At 40.4% G+C, this 18099-nt stretch overlaps 1 long non-coding RNA gene across 3 annotated transcripts in view; it reads right to left on the bottom strand.

The window, feature by feature from the left end:
• Nucleotides 1-16338, bottom strand: part of LOC118024323 — a 90223-nt gene extending 73885 nt beyond the window's left edge. For all 3 annotated transcript variants that reach the window (XR_004683077.1, XR_004683076.1, XR_004683078.1), the window contains exon 1: nucleotides 15913-16338. This is a non-coding gene — a long non-coding RNA (uncharacterized LOC118024323). The remainder of the gene's footprint in view (nucleotides 1-15912) is intronic.
• Between the last annotated feature and the right edge of the window lie 1761 nt (nucleotides 16339-18099).

The following is an 18099-nucleotide window of genomic DNA, read 5'->3' as shown; positions in this document are numbered from 1 at the left end:
GTAACAGGAGTCAGCTGACTTTTTTCATAAAAGGCCAGATAGTCAAGATGTTTGGGGTTGGGAGCCAGTGGTCTTTTCCCCAACTACTCAGTTCTGCTCTTGCAAGTCAGAAGCAGAATGACTAAGGGCAAACAATTGGATGTGGCTGTGTTTCCAACACAATTTTATTTACGGTTACAGAATTTTCAATTTCACATAATAGGTACATGTCACAAAATATGATTCTTCTTTTTATGCTTTTCCTCAACCATTTAAAAATATAAAAACCACTCTTAACTCCTAGGCAAAAACAAACAGGAGGCCAGCTGAATCTAGCATGCGGACCTTAGTTTGATGATCCCTGGTCTAGAGCTCCTTTAACTTGCAGTATCTCTGAGTCTCTCCTAGGGCAGCTATGACTTTACCTATTTTGTTTCCACATCGGACTTTTTTATAATATTTGAGAAGAGTGCCAGGAGTTACTTGACTTTTAATGGAAGCATTTAACCAACTGGAACATTTTGTTGTAAGGGGCTTCTAGAATTAATTCTAAATGTGTCATGTCCCAGAGTCTAAATCCAAGCTGATGTGGAGGAGGAAACGTTTTCCTTAACCCTCTTAGGGTTGATTCCTGACTGGGTATGAAAATTAAACTGACAAAGACAGGTTAATAGTAGAAAAGCATACACATCTATTTCATGTAAGTTTTATGTGACCCGGAGCCTCTATAAGGAAATGAAGACCCCAAAAAACAGTAAGACCTGTGCATTTTAAATGCCAGGTGTGATGAGTGGACAGTTCTGGAAAAACAGGATAGGTTAAGGACTATGAGGTAATGGTAGTAAAACTGGGGAAAACTCAGTGAGGCCCATTTGTGAGGATTCTTCTTGAGATCCCCTTTTCTCAGAGACAAGGATGCTCCTTTCCTGCGGAGGGAGGGTGGCTCTTTGCTCATGAGCGTTTTAGGACCTGCTTCAGGACAGAAAAGCAAGCGGGCAAGGAGATCAGAGCATCCTGCCTGCTTCTGCCATTTTTTCCAACACGTTCAACTTGAAATACTCAATAGGCCAAGATGCCATATCCTGGGGTAGCATATCCTGGACAATAGCCCTGATTTACGGACTTTTGAAAGAGTTTGCTTTCTTACCAGTAATCATAATTTGTTATTGTTCTCTCAAATGATTATTTTCAAAATGATGACGGGTGATAAAAAATAAGATATTCTGCCATTTGTGAGAAGCATTTCTTAAACTTGGGAAAAAGGAAAATACAGACTACTGTGGGAGAAAATCAACAAGGGCACCGTGAATAAGCCTTTCTTGCAAAACGTCAGGCCTGAGAGCATTCTAACGTGGGCAGGGAGGGCAGAATCTTCTGTAGGGCTTCAGCAGGTGGTGCCTTTCAGTGACAATTTTCTGGAATAGTTGGTCAAAGATGGTTCTAGAAGAAGGAGGAATTGTGCCTATGAACTAGCAGCCATTGTTTGGACAATATGGATTTTATTAAGAAGGGTGAGGAGAAAGAGCTAGGAGCTATTGTCTTGTGTCAGACGGGGAGAGGAGGAATGACTGGGACGGGGGGACACACAGGACACACACTGCACTAGTGACCTATTATGGGGTATTTAAATTAGAACTACACCTTTACACTAAGCCATTTGCTAGAGTCTGTATCACTTCTGTTTTTCTATTTCCACTATGGCAAAAACAGTATTATTGTGCTGGCTTAATTACTATAAGAAAGTTATTATTAAATTATCTATCGATTATATATAACAGGTGGATGGGGTGAATTCAGCTGCAATTGATCAGATCCCTGATGCAGAAATGGGTCATTAAGAATTCTCAAATAATGCCCGGGATAAGCAATATTCAATCAACTACTTATTTTCCCCAAAGCAATTAAATAACAATAACAATATTAGCTTTCCTAGAATGAATGATGACCGCTTGACAGGAACATTATCTGGCGATAGACCATGAGCTAGGATTTATAATCTTGATTTTAAAAATGAGGATGCCAAAATGTAGAGATTTTAAGCAACGCACATCACATAGTCAATGGAAGTGAGCATTTGAACTTGGGCAGTCTCGTCCCTCCTATATTCTTAACTATTAGGTCACAGAGATAAAATTCGATTATTCACCATGTGACTTAAAACTACTTACAGATCGTATCTGCAGAATTCATTCTCTGGCGAAATTTTATATCTAGAAAAGTAATCAGCAAACATTCATATGATAGTGACCGTGTCTCAGTGTATTTAAAGATTGCTTTAGTGATTTTACCAGGCAATTTCACTGGTCCATGCCATATGCCCCAAAGTGTGGCATTCAACCTTATTAGAAAATCTATCCTCAAGAGAAGATTCATAGGGAGAACCCACACTCACTGTTCTATTTCCTCCAGTATTAGGAGCCAAACTCTAACACGTTCTTTTAGATTTCCTAAAAGGAAGAGGGAAAAAATTACCCAGGAGCGTACATTGAGACAACACAATTTGCATATCTTAACAGCCTCCCATGGTGCCCTGCAAACGGAGAACAGTTGAAGGATATAGAGTTCCTTTTACACAGCATCGCCAGCGGAAATGACCACTGATGTTAATTTGAAACAGAATGAGACAGCTACACTGAGGTGCCTTGAGGAAGTATACAAAGAGAGCCTTCTCTTGTGCACGAGGTGCTGACAGTGTGGGTGAGTCCATCCTGTGCAGCTGATGGAAGAAATGGCACATCCTTAAATCTCAACACCTGGATAGGGCTTGGGAGATTTTGAAAGAAAGCTAGATGGACGGTTTCTCATAATGACAACAGCATCTGCAGCTGGCTCACTTAGAATCCGAGTTTAAAAAAAAAGAAAATCTTTTTTTAGAAAGGCTCATTTATCAATGCAAACAAAGCTAAGCTACTTAATAAATCCTTTCTAAGTCCCCATGTTGGGTAGACCTATGCATTATGGCTCTTTCTGGGGGCTCGGAAGTTCTTGGTGGTCATCAACCTGCTCTATAATCCCAAGTATAGTCCGTGAGAACAGAGGAGCATCAGTTCATACTTAAACCAGCTGAACAATCCGTGTAGAGTTGATTTTCTATTTGTTTTCCCCATTAAAAATATCATCTCCCCTCAATCCATATGGAAATCAAAATGGAATTCATTGGGAATTTTTTGGGTTAGCGTTTGATAAGACACGTTACCTGCCTACCTTTCCGTGACCATGACACCAATCTCAATCTGTTTGCTTTCCCAAATAATCAGTTTCAGTGTATCTATTAAACTGTCTCAAAGATGAGTCATTAATGCACTGGTGCAGGGAAAAAGAAAAATACTCTTCCTCAGTGAGGAGAGGCATCCTGGGGAGGCAACACAGGAGAGGAAACTCACGGCTTCAAGCATGATCTGGTTTTCTGTAACCTGCAGAGCACCGACAGAGAGCCTCTTAGTGCACAGAACTGACATGAGGTTAAACAGAATGAAAATGATATAAAACCATCATGTAAGTGTACAGTGCAAGGCCATTTATTACAAAATAATTTATTATTCAGGTTCAAATACACTGCCTTGGACACCACCCTGAAACCTTTTTAGAACAAAGTGAGATAAGAATAAATAATGAATAGAACATGGTTCCCTCTGGCTGTATCATGAATTCCTAGACTATATAATTTATGTACATTGAAAGACTAAAGAAAAAAAAAAAAAACAGAAAATGTCTGGGTCTCACCCTGGAAGCCCTTCTAACTTGTTTTAGGATTAAGCGATATGCTTGTGGAATGAATAGTCATACTCAAAAAAAAAAAAAAAAATCTAACTAGAAAATGGAACGTCAATGTCAGAGGCAATGAAATTGTTCAGAGAGAAGGAGTATCTCGGAGACCTAGGAATCCTGGAAGACTTTGCGCCTCAAAGCAGGATGTAACTTGTGCTGACAAGGGACGAAGAAATACAGAATGGATCATAAAAAAAATCTTCATGACATAAGACTTCATAATCACGCCCTACGTGTTTGAGATAAAAGTACCAATTACATGCTTAGGATTTATTTGATTTTGTTTTGTTTCTACTGAAAAGCCACTCTTGTTTTTTTCCAGCTTCACTGAGAAATACAACTGACATGTAACATTGTGTAAGTTGAAGGTGTACAAGGCGTTGATCTGATACATGTATATGTTGCAAGATTATGATAACCCTGGGACGCCTGGGTGGCTCAGTCAGTTAAGCACCTGCCTTTGGCTCAAGTCATGATCCCAGGGTCCTGGGATCCAGTCCCGCATCAGGCTCCCTGCCTATCAGGGAGCCTGCTTCTCCCTCTCCCTCTGTGGCTCCCCCTGCTTGTGTTCTCTCTCTCTCTGTCAAATAAATAAAAATCTTAAAAAAAAAAAAAAGTTATGATAACCCTGTTGTTAGCAAACACTCCCATCATTACCCTTCTTTTCTGAGATGATACCATTTAAGATCTACCCTCAAAAGGCCACTCTTAAACCATTTATGTATATGAACAAATTTAAGAGCTGGTGAAAATTCTACATGCTCAAATGTGAAAGGGAACACCAGCTCACAGCCAAGTGTCAGGTGCAGAGTGAGGCTTTGACTTTGACTGCCCTTTGCATACTACCAGCTTGGTGGGAAACTGTACCAGGTCCTCAAGAGTCTCCTGCTTTCTCAGAGATGCTCCACTAGCCCCTTCCATGTGTGGCACTGACATGCCTTCCTGGAGCCCAGTCAACATCTGCTCAGAGAGGAGAAGTCACAACCACAAATGAGCATCGCCAGATGATGTGGAAAATTCTTAGGATCTTTGTATAAACTAAGAGTTTAAATTTATCAATTAGGACCAAATAGTTCTGGGGGCTGAAATGGAAAAAAGATAATTAAAAGGTGAAAAGTGTTAGTAGGCTGCGAATTAGACAAATTATGCTGCCACATCTGTCCGGCTACAATTCAATCTTTGAATTACCATGGGGCAAAAAGTGAAGACATTACAGTTTAATTGCTTGGCTAAAAGAAAATGCCACAGCACGGGAAAATAAAACTTCACCAAATAAGGATCAGATTAAAACTGGGGGCTATCACCCACTGGTTCAGTGGCTCCTGTGAGCTCCGACAGCTTTGGAATTGCTTAGTTAGTAAGGTGACTGGAACATTGACCAGCAAATGACATAAATCCAGAATTAATTATAAAGGCTTACATAAGCAAAAAGAAAGGGGTTCCCTGGATCCAGGTTTATTGTGAGATGTCAGCATAATGAAATTTTAATCAGTTTGTTTATTTAAGGAAGAATTAATTGCATATCATATTGCAGAAAATATAGTGCAGTTGTAAAGATACCTGACTTCAGACTCTTATGTAAGTGGATCACTTGTATCTTAATTTTCTTAGACAATTTATATAGTTTTGGGGTTTTATCAGGCCTGTGCTCAGCTTGTCACATTGACTGAAATTAAGCAATGCTTCTGAGATCTTTCAAGGGGCCACTTTCATTTTTTTTAGGGAAATGCCCAGTCTTTCCCATCCCCACGCCTCCTGAAATGTCATTCTCCCATCTAATTTGGGGTAAGTTATTTATGGATTGTTTTTAATTTATGAAGTGGTGAGGGGTGCCATAGTTAGCTGGATGCCCCCGTGAAGTTCCACAGATCAGTGGTGAAGCCATCCATTTACCAATTGACTTTTAACCTTCTCTAGCCGACAAAACATGATTTATTTTCATGCAAAGAAAATGAGCTAAACCTTTGAATATAACTGGGTTTTTGTGTGCGACCTGAGTATATTGCCCTTGAAAGTCAACCATTTCTTAGAAATACAGAATGGATCAGAGCTAGTGCTTGCCACAGAAGAAACCAAAGGGCGTTGGTGTTCAAAGTCAGAATACCCATTTTTATTGTGCTTCATGCAGGTAATTTCCAGATCAGTTTCCAACTGTGGAATAATTGTCTTACATACATGTTATAGCCCACAATTGTGCTAAGATTTTCTTTGCTACCAAAATTTATTCCCCTCTGGAGTTTCTCTTGGAATTTAGTATAAGTAACAGTAAAATGGAAACAGGATAGAAGAATTTTGCTTCAGGAGAACGGAATTCTATATATGATATTGGTCATTACATAATTTATTATTTGAGTGAAGATTTATTGAAACCTCCAAATCCACCCACCATTGTACCAGATAGTGCTTTGTCAAGAGTCCAAGCCTGCATATTATTAGCATATTTCATGGAGTGCTCATAGATGCCAGGCACTGTTGTCAAGTGCTTTGTGGACTATTGTCTGTTCTCATGGTAACTTTAGGAGCTTGGCATTATTATTATCCAAATTATAAAGAGGGAGAAACTGAGGCTCAAACGGTCAAATAACACTCTGCTATTACAACTGCTAAGAAGTAGTATACTCTACTAATCATGTTTTTTATTTTCTCTGTTTTATGATGCTTTCCCGTCTTGGAAACTCAGAACCCCAGGAGGAAAGAGACAACCTGCTGGGTTAGCTAATTCCTAGAGCTAGCCATCAATTTGCCTGTGAGCACACCTTTGATATGCAAACCAACCAGTTCAGAGTTCAATCACCTTCTTTATCAAATTCTCACTTACCAAGCTATTGTTCTTTCTGCTTTCAATCACCCCAGGGCCAGGTTTGGAACAATTTGGGACCACCTCTTGCCAAAAGTTTTCAAACTATCCAATCCTAAACCTGTTCAGCTGCTTACCCTGCCTCACCCCTTCCTTCCGGCTAAAACCACAATCAAGGCTCTGGTTCCTGCTTTCCCTACACCCGATCTGCCTCCCGACTGACCTTGGTGCTTGTCCCTGTGGACCTGTAGGAGCCTAGGGGGCAGATTGCCCCCAAATGGGCCACTTTGTCATTAAAAAGCAATCAAAACCCAGCAGACAGGAAAAGCACTTAACTTGCCCCTCAACTGCCTAAAAGAATTTACATAGAAGACGGGCTCCAGGAACAGAGGTTATCACCATAGACAACTACATTAGGATGTGAGCTAGATAGGGCAGATAGGGAGGAAGCTAGAAAGGCCTGTTTGATCAGAGTTCTCTCTTTGTCCAATTGTTTCCAAGTGGCCCAGCAGACACTTGTGTACCAAACATTACTCTTTTTCATCTACCTGTAAATTGCATTCCTTCCTTTGGAAGTCCCAGACCCCTACCCCCTCCTCCTTAGTTCAGGATGACATACGTCCCTCATCCTGTCAGACTGTCTTTGGAATCCCCATGTCTGTGTGGATTCTCTGTATGCTATTGAATTTGATTTTCTTCTGTTAATCTGTCTCAGGTTAGTTGGCATTCTCGGTCTGGCTAGAAGGACCTTGAAGGGACAGAAAATTCTTGCTCCCCGACAGTCTATGTAGCATAGTGCCTGTTCCCTCCTCTGGGGAAGTGTGAGTAACAAACTATCTTTTCAGTGATAATGGTCTCCTGATCTGTTGGCCTCACCATACCTGAATAAGAACAAAATCCTAGGCACCTTATAAAACATGGGCCAAGGGTTGAGCCAAAGACCTTTGACTGCATAAATGCCCCCTGACCGCTTTCCAAACCCAAGGGTCATCTTCTTCTTCCTCTTTGCTTTTAATTTTAAAATAATTAAAGCTTTACAGGAAGCCACAGAGAAATGTACGGGAAGTTCTTCTGTGCCTTCCACCCAGCTCCACCAACGTCTATCTCTTGTGTTACAGAATTCAGTATCACAACTGAGAAACTGACATTGCTACAATCCACGGAACATATTTCAGACTTACCCACTCACGTGTATGTATGTGTAACTCTGTGTAAGTTTATCACGTGTCATCTCTCTAGCTACCACCACAATGGAGGTAACTCAGTTATAGCATCACTGCAAAGCTCTGTGTGATGACCCACTTATAGCCACACCTACCCTCCCCATCCCTAACCCCACATAACAACTAATCCAGTCTTCATCTCCATAACATGTTATTTCACAAACGTTGTATACATGGAATCATGTGGCATGTATCCTAAGATCAGTGTTTGGTTTTGTTTTTTTGCTCAGAATTATTTCGTTAAGGTTAATAAAAGTTCTTGCACTTACTCCTTTTTATTGCTCAGTAGGATTCAGTAGTATGGGTTTACCACAGTTTGTTTAGCCACTCATCCCCTGAAGGACATCTGGGGGTAGTTTCCAGAGTAAGGCTGCTATGAATAAAGCTATGATCGTTTATGTACAGGTTTCTATACGATACATCGATGGCTTCCAGTGAAACACACTTCCTGACATGCTCACCCTCGTGTTAGCCTCTCCCCTTGAATCTGGGCTGGCCCAGGGAATCATATTAACCAGGAGGAGGTGGCAGAAGTAACACTGGGCCAGTTCTGAGCCTAAGCCTTAGGAAGCTTTTGGAAGTTAACTACCCTGAGAACCCAGTCCTATAAGGAAACCCAAGCTAACCACACGGAGAGGCTTGGGGGGAGAGACTCATGAAATCCAGGCAGAAGTGTGAAGCAAGGCTAGTGGCCAACCCATACATCTGCCTTCCAGCAAACAATCATCATCAACCTTCCAGCCATGGGAGTTAGCCTGCTTGGGAGTATGGCCCTGAACCACCCCCAACCCCCACCTGCACCTACGCTACTGAAGCACATGAGCTCTGCTCGCAAAGCACTGACCAGATGGCAGAATCATGTCAAATAAATAAAATGGGTATTATTCGAAGCCACTGAGTTTTTAGTAAATCTGTCCTACTAAAAACTATGCATAACAATACATTATTAGAGCAGAAATGCGCATCCTAGTGTAACTAGGTCCTGGATGCATGTTAGTTCTTCATTAATTTGCTAAAATTCCAGGATGTTAGTTTAAGTAAATATAGTTATCAACTATACACATTTAAATAGGTAATAGACAACAATGCATATTTTATATAGTGTAAACATCTACAATATTTGGATATTCTAGAAATGCTCTGGATCTGGAGTCACAGATCTACAATCAAGCCACTGCTCTCTGGCTAACACGCTTTGAAACATCACATGCCATGGACAACTGTTAGGATCAGATAAAACAACTGATATAAGGTTATTTGATATGCTGTAAAACATTAAACAAATATAAGGTATTTTGCAGTGGCTCACAATCAATTCAGTCGTGGATTGATAGTTGGGTACAAAGAAAACACAGGTGTTGATTATAGTTTAAAGAACATCGAATTTAACCCACCGTCACCTTTATTATCAAACTCTCGTAATACGTTCAGACAATATACAGAGTATACTATTATAATTCCATTAATTTATGTAAAAACCCATGACTTTTAATAAGTTGAACATATAATTAACTTCACATGAAAAAAGAATTGACTAGTAATTATGTAGCTAATTGGAATTAGACAAAGAATCACATTTCCTTTTATTTCATAATTTTACATAATGACTATCACAGCAGAGAGGAAAAAAGAATAATCAGTTGCCCAAATACTTCTATCAATGAGTTTCTATCATCTTTTCTTTGCTCTTTTTCCTGCTTAAAAAAAAAAAAAAAATTGTGACTTGATAGCATCTGATGTAGGGGCAGACATACACTTTCCAAATTTGTTTGTTTCTGAGCTATTTTTGGCTTTCTTTCGTCATGGAGTCCAAATTAAGTGTTGGTTAATGTGGTTACATTTTACTGGAGCTACTAAAATAAGGTTACATAAAGCAGAAGATGGAAATAAAAGTTTACAACAAGCTTCATTCTGCTTTCTTTCTTTGAAGCTCAGTGGAAAGTATGAGAGCATTGCACATTCAAGGCTTTGCATATTATTAAGCTAAAAAAAAATTATAAAGAACATGACAAGCTGAAAGGAAAAAGTAGCATAAGCCAGCACAAATTCTAGCTGTTGATAATTTCCCAAAGATATTCCCCTTCATGGTCCATGGAGAAAAGCATCACAAATTCTGTCCAATACTGTGTTTCCCTAATGTCCAAAACCTGGAAAATGCAAAAAGTGAGTTTCTCTGGGTTTATGCTGCACTCGATAATCAATTTGTGGCCAGTGTTTTTCCTCACCTAATTTCCCAGTTGTTTTGGAATTCATCAAATGTGTTTGCTAGTCCTCAAAGTAGATCAAAAGCAAGTCAGTGACAAAACACAAATGGAAACATTTGGTCCCATTCAGTATGAAATTCATTTCAGAAAAACATGGTCACAAAAACTAGATGAATGAAAAAAGACACTAAGGAAAGGAACAGGCTACCATGTATATATTATTTGGAGGTATTCCTCAGTCTTGGCTTCCATGGAGAGGACCATTTCTCTTCTATCTAGCATTCTTCTGACAAATGACACAGTTTTTAAAGTTGTTTTGCTTGCTTAGATCTTATTCTGCAACTTAAAGCATCTCGGAGAGGATTTTTTCCATTTTCCATTAATTGTAAAAATGAGACTGTAATAGAGACAAGTTGAAAAAATTATTTGAATCTGAATTAGAAAAAAAATTCAGATTCATTGTTCGGTTGAGAGTATGAGAGATACTGAAAATGGTTCATTCATGGAAGTGCCTAATAACTCACCTATGCTACCCTGCATTAAGCAAGCCACCTTCTGAATATATAAATTGTATCAAAATATAAAAACTAAGTATAGACATAATCAAATATGTTTATAATTTAGACCAAAAGTCTTCTTCTCTGATGATACATGATTAGGCACGGATGCAAGAGGGTGGTGGTTACAATAAGTATTTGATGAAATACCTAAATTCTCTGCATTATTTTATTTATTTTTGCAAATGTGGGCATCACCACTAAATCATAGTTTCTCCAACTGTAACAAAGAAAGATGTGTCTCAAATGACTATATTAAAAAAAAAAAACTGGGGGTGCCTGGGTGGCTCAGTTGGTTAAATGTCTGCCTTCGGCTCAGGTCATGATCCTGGGGTCTTGGGATCCAGCCCCTCCTTGGGCTCTCTGCTCAGTGGGGAGCCTGCTTCTCCTTTTGCCCCTCCTCCTGCTCATGTTCTCTCTCTCTCCTTCTCTCACTCGCTCTCTCTCAAATAAATAAGATCTTTAAAAAAAATTCAAATAGCAGTGAAATTAAGAGGGGAATACTTTACTCTTAAATTGCTCTGATATTCCATTTATAGATCCACACCCCTAATAGATTCTGAGTATAAATCTGACTTTGATCTTTAAAAAAATTCATCTAGATTTTAGATATACATTTAAGGGTGGCCTAGATCTCTCTTTGATCATAGGGTCTTAAGTCACTAAGTGCTGTACTGTAAATACAGTATATTAGGGCAGAGAGTGGATAATGAGTACTTGGCAACTAACTAGTCAAACTTCAGATATATTTATTTAATTTAATAAAACTGTTTAGTTGGAGAAAGAAAGCAACTTTTGAAGAGCAAAAACTATTTTGGTTTAACTTTTAAAAAACTTTTAAAAATTAGTTGTAGTATTTTCCTATGTGGTTTTTAGTCTTAAATATTATGATAACAGTCTTTTCCATCCCTAAGATTGTTAAAAAACAAAAACAAGCAACCAACCAATCAAACGTTTAAACAAAAAAAACTACGCACCTGTATTTTCTTCTAATCCTTTAGTATTTTTGTTTTCTACCATTTAAATCATTATTTCACCTGGAACTTAACTTTATGTAAGTTTTATTCATATTTTAACCAGTTTTCCCTAACTCTATAATCAAATAAAATGCTATTTCCGCAGTGCTTATGAAATGCCACTTTTACTAGAAACTGTTTGCCTGCATCTAATCCCTCTCTGACTTCACCCATCTTTTCAGACCATTTCATACTCCGGCCACTGCTGGAGTGGACTCAGATCTGAGGGCAACTTGCCTCCTCTGAAAACGGAAATCTCTCCTTTCCAGCGCAAGGGACTTCCTCCGCCGCAGTGGCAGAGGATGCTTGGTGAAACCACTCCACCACTATGACACATACACCAATCCGGAAGTACAAGCGAATAGTACTCTTGACCAAGGACAACCTCTGACCAGTGTGTGGGACAGGAGACCGGATGGATACACTGCTCTTCTGTCATCTTCAGTGACGAAAATGTATTGTACAGAGCTCCTCAGAATGACCCAGTGTGCCCAAGTCCCAGTTGCCCACTTACTAGCCAAATAATGCATCCCTTACATTGGCTTAGCCTCTTTCCTTGTTCCAGTCTTCCAAGTTCCCAGCGCCTATCCCTACGCTATCTGGATGCAAATGTTTCTCTTAGACTGATTTTAAAGCAGACTCAAGCTGAGATAAATATCCTTTATTCTTGATTCTTTTTCTTGACTCGATTCTATACCATGAATCTGTCCTTTCGTGGCTTTATAAGATATTTTAATTCCTGTTAAGATAATTGTACATATGCTATTCTTTGTTTGAAAATTACCCTTGGTTGCTCTAGTGGACTTATCTTTTCCAGATTAATTTTGAACCATTTAAGCAACTGCAAAGTCCTATTCATTTTTCAAATTAGAAATAAAATTTACTTCTATCCAACTTCACATTCCTTCAACTACCAGCCGTATGGACTCGTGTATTTTTTCTTCTTTATGCCCCAGTATCCTCTTTTATGAGTTGAACAAAATAATTCCTTCTTCACTGAGTTGATATGAATAATAATTGGGGTATACACACACATATTAATAATTATACAGTTGCTGACACATAGTACACCCTAAACATTCCCAATGGATTATATATATTCTGACATCACTATAATATTGAATCTCCTAATCTATAAAGATAGCATATTATTTCATTACTGAAAGGAAACCTTATATTTCATAGTAAAATCTAATATTTTCACTCTTATAGGTCCTACATTTTTTCTGTAATTTTTTCTAAGAACTTTTTTGTATATTTTAATGACAATTTTAGATGAGATAATATTAATGTCATTTTCCAACTAATTACAACTAAAATGTTACGTTTATTCAACTATGCTGAATGCTTTATATATGCTATCTCAGTTATTCTTATAACAGTTGTTTGAGATGAGAACTATTAGTTCTTTTTTACAGATAAAGAAATAGACATAGAAAAGTTGAGTATTTTCTCCCAGCTAGTACAGGATTAATTCCAAATTTAGTTCAAGGCTAATCTTGATGTTTAAGAAAGCAATTAATCACTCTATATTGTTTTTATAGCAAGCCACCAACAATTTACACTTGTTACTTATAATTATTTTTGTCAGTTTGCTTGCTTTTTTTAAGACAATCATATTAATTCCGCTATTGATTTCTTGCTTCTATCTAATATTTGTTTTAGTAACAATTTTCTGCACAAATAGAACTTTTATGAATTAAAAGCAATACAATTTTTAACTCATATTTTATGAGTTGCTAACAGAAATAAAAGACAAATGTCCTAGGGAGAGAGTTTCTCCCCCCATTTCTAAATCCAAAATCTTTTGCTATTTCTGTTTGCCAAACCCTGAACACCTAAGGGTTCCCCCATCTTTTCTTAAAAAATAAGATACCACCACCACCATGTAATTGTCCCAACCTCATCCTGTAGACATTTTCTGGTGCTTGGCTTGGAAAGGCAAACTCTAAGACACTCAGGGGCATATGGCAGGGAAAGGTGTTTGGGATCAGGTTAACCACCTTTCCCACCCAGGACACCACATTTGGCTCACAGCTCCCCTCCAGATGCCTCACACAAACCAAAGGACAAGTCTGGAGTCCAAGTTCTGAGAGAGCAGTTTAATTTCCAACGGGCACATGACTAAGAGGTAATTTAAATTTTCCAGTAAGTCCTTAACCTTCTTTTCCCTTCAAATTGATAGACTGCAATATCAAAATCAAGGCCCTGCACGGTGGTAGCTCCTTCCCAATGAAACTTGGTTATTCACAAGACCCAAGGCACTGAGCCAACAGACTGAGTCTCAGTCTCCACTTTCCCTCCTATGAGCCAGGGAGAGCAAAGAACAGTACCCATGTGTAAAGAAGGAGCAGAGTGACCCTCAGAGGCAAACCAGATGAAAGAAATAACATGAGCAAGAGAAGATTCCAACAAGTCATCAAAGTCACTCCATGGTTGTTCTAGTGAATGGTTTCCCCAGGTGATTAATTTGTGTCCATTCATTAGATTCAGACACCAGAATCTGTGTTACTCATTTGCTCCGCATTCTAGCATATTTCCTTGAAGCTCTTTCTCATACCGTTCTTATAAAGTGTTTCTACAACATCGAGAAGGTTAAATGAGTTTATGTAGGGTTTTTGAAAGAAAGAAAAAAAAAATAGTTGTTTTTCTCTCATTAAACTTTGTTGAGAGACACAGGGCAAGAATGATATCATGGTAACCTCTCCCCACTTAAAAAAAAAAAATGCCCACTACATTGTAAGCACCTATTTAGTGATAGGATTAGGACGTGTGTCTGTATTATTCCAATATTTATGACAATCCACTAACCCGATTAAGACAAAAACAAAACCCCAAATTCCATCTTACAGATATGTAAATGGAGAAAATGGAAACACAGCACTACATACCTCCTATAGACATAAATGATGTCTATAAATATATACCAAAGAGTCTGCTGGTAAAGGAAAACAATACCATAATAGCCAGTCTATTATTTATTAATCTTGCAATAATATATAAAATGTCAACACTGGCCCAGATGTCTACAATGTGTGAAACAATAGGACAATTTCCAGTAGGTACAACAAAAAAGTAATAAAAGGACTTACCTCTTCAACTGAAAGTTCTAAGAATAGGAACTGCCCTTGTTTTAGTATAAGTAGATTATCTGACCACTAAATTAAGTCAAATACTCATTCTTTCTCTCTCAGATACAGCAGTCAGAGCTCTTTTTGGAAAAGATCATGATACTCTGAGAGATCGGAAAAGACAGAACGATAGTTTTGGCAAAAAGCACGAAGACAGAGGGGAGAACGAGGAGGTCCAGGGAGCAGGAAGGCAAGGTGAAGGGTTTAAGAGACGTGTGCATCCAGGTGAGCAATGAAACACACACAGCCATGCGATTTTTATAAGGGAAACGACTTTTCAAAGAAATAAAATATAGAAGTAGCTAGTCTTGGGTTAAGGAGTAACAGAAGGCCCAAATTAAATAGCATTTTATTAGCTTTTTAAGTGGAGTGACTCAAACATGACTTGTTTGAAAAACATAAGACATGCAATTAACCTGACTTCTGAGCCTGACGTTTAAAGGGCCACTGATCTTAGGAGGGATCGTTCCCTGTGGGTTTCTGGAATAGATCCGCAATTGTTGGTGTGAGCACACACACAGGCTCCCGTGCGGTATGCATATTCACACACATGCTTAGACACACACCTAGAATATTGAATTGACCTGCTCTCGACGACGGACTACTGATGAGAGCCCCCCCGCCCCCCAGGGCAAGCGGATGGAGGTGCGTTCGCCCCAAGCGCGAGGGCGCCGGGGAGGGGGGGGGGGATGAGAGACGCGGAGTGTCTGCCCCGCCCCCCGGCCCCTCCCGCAGGCCCCGCCCCCCGGCCCCTCCCGCAGGCCCCGCCCCCCCGGCCCCTCCCGCAGGCCCCTCCCCCAGGCCCCTCCGCTGCGGTTTCGGCCTCCCTGGGCCTTCCCCGCAGAGCCACAGTTACCTGCGGAAACGGCCCGGCTCCGCCTGGAGCACCAGGCCGTCTCCCCGCGTCCCTACGTAGCCGAGTGGAGCCGGAGGGTTGATCCCTTAGCCCCCATACACAGCCTTCCTTTCACCACCTTCCGTTTATACAAAGACTGGCTTATCCCAATTTTTTTTTTTTTTTCTGTTGCCTTTTGCAATGAAAAGCTCTCCACGCGCAGCCTAATAAAGTTCTACGCCTACCCTCCCCCCACCGCCCAAATCCCTGCCAAAAAAAAGAAAGGGAGACTTAAACCTGGAACTCATTTAGCTAAAGGGACTTTAGTTAACAAGAAAGTTACCCATCATGGACTGCAGGTAACACCTCCCGTGATCCTAAATCCATTACCTGGAGACTTACCCAGGCTGAGTTTGATTTTATGAACTGTGAGGTTGCAATGTTGAAAGTCTGCAAATTGGACATAAATTGGACGCAAAAGACTGGGGGAGCCGAGTGATTTTCTCTCTAACGGTGCAGCAGGCTCTGGCTCTTACCAGGGATCCCCGTGACCTGGAGCAGAGCCGGGGAGGAGTGCCTGCGTCTGCACGTGGCTCCATCCGGGACTTCCCTCCCCCCAAGGAGGCTTGACTCGGCCTCACGCGGCTCTGCCTGGAACAACCTGTGAATCAATCCCGCTGATGGAGGAATGCGCATGCGTGCTCGCTCACACGCACGCACACATGCGCACACGCACGGCCCGAGCTGAGGAACAGAGAAGGGAGTTTTCTCTTACTCCTGGTCCCTACTGTCAACAGTGTATGTCCCCTGGTGGTTTGGGCAGGGCCAGGTTTCATCCGCCCGCTCGCTGGTCATTTCTCACAATTGCATTTTCTCACAATTGCATTTTAGAGAGGACAGCTGATGCCAGGAGGTATGCAGTCATGGCCGGCTTCTGGGTTTCAAGGAACACTAAGACTACTCTCGGCTTAGCAATACCTTCTGCTTTCCATTTAATTGAGCCTTTATTTATTTTTTACTTTGTTCACCTATTTATTCATTTAACTTTTACTTTACGGTAGGAGCTAAGGATGATCCAGAGGTGAAAGTCGGGGAAGGCACACACGTGTCCTAACTGAAGGAGAGGTGTAACCAATTCCGTAATAGAGATGAAACAGGAAGATGCAGAATTGGTGGGCGGGGGGAGGTGAAATGCAGCTGGGAATTGGGGGGAAAAAGGATGAAACAGTCTGGACTTCAAATACTGGAATCGTGATTCTGCAAAAGGAGAGTGGCGTTGGCCTGGGGTGGAGAGTAGAGTAAGTACTTAGGCAGAAAGAAGGATTTTAGGGAGAGGGCAGGAGAAAAGTTCATGGGATGGCCATTGGAGTGACACGGCCATGGTCCCTAGGAGGAGAGGAGCAATGGGTAAGTCTGAGCGTGTCCTTAATGGCCGAACCCAAATGCCACGTGGATGGGTTTGGGCTTTATCCCATAAATAATTGTAGGAGTTTCTGGAATATTGAGGGCATGAGAAGTATACCACAAGCATGTGTATAAAACTTTGCCCAAATCAACAACAGCACACATGTCAGTGCCTCAAGTGCGTAAATCAATCACAGCTCATTCAAATGATGGCAGACTATACAATATTTTAAACAGAAGAAGTAGATCAAGTATTCTTTAAAATAAGTGTAAAAAGTTTAAAAAGTTGTGTACAGTCTACTAGTATTAACATTCAAAAGTGAAAAGGAAACATGAAGAATTTTTTTATGGATTCCCACGTCTCAGCTCCCTGATGGTAAGTACGTGTGAGAAAGTAGAAGGGAACATGGATATATCTATAATGTTTCATTTTTTTAATAGAAAAAGCATAAAATTGGCATTTCAAGCAAATATGGCAAGATAGTCACAACTCTTTTATGTGGGCTCTAGGGACTTGGATGTCAGTGTTTTCTGAATTTTCCATAGGACTTAAATATTTTGTAATTTCTCAAGGGCAAATTCCTATATCTCTTTTCCTACACACACTCATTCAATGCTTCAGCTCCATCTAAAGCTTCCTCAAGGGAGCCTGTGTGGCTCAGTTGGTTAAGTGTCTGCCTTTGGCTCAGGTCATGATCCCAGGGTCCCGGGATTGAGCCCCACGTTGGGCTCCCTGCTCTGCAGGGAGCCTGCTTCTCCCTCTGACCCTCCCCCACTCGTTCTCTCAGTCTCTCTCTCTCTCAAATAAATAAGTAAAATCTTTTAAAAAAAAATAAAGCTTCCTCAAATATTTCAGAGAGTCTCAGGGAGCATCTCACACGTGTCATAAATAAACATGGCCAGTCACCATGGGGTGTCCCTTGTGTAGCACTGGCCTTCCAGGAGGGACCAGGGCTGCTTCCCTGAGTCTCCCTGTGCCTTACCAAGTGCCAGTCCAGGGCACCAAAGTCTCTTTCTTATCTCTGACAGCACTTCTTTATTTTTATTTTATTTTGGGGCGGGGGGAGTAGGTAGGATGGGCAGAGGGAGAGGGAGAGAATCTTAAGGAGGCTCCATGCCCAGCACAGAGCTCAACGCAGAGTTTGGTCTCACAACCCTGAGACCATGACCGGAGCTGAAACCAAG

This window comes from Mirounga leonina, unplaced genomic scaffold, assembly GCF_011800145.1.
Source record: "Mirounga leonina isolate KUSES-001 unplaced genomic scaffold, KU_Mleo_1.0 Mir_197, whole genome shotgun sequence".
In the NCBI taxonomy this organism is placed as follows: Eukaryota; Metazoa; Chordata; class Mammalia; order Carnivora; family Phocidae; genus Mirounga; species Mirounga leonina.
Note: the sequence above shows the minus strand (reverse complement) of the source record. Positions and strands in the feature narration are given on the sequence as shown.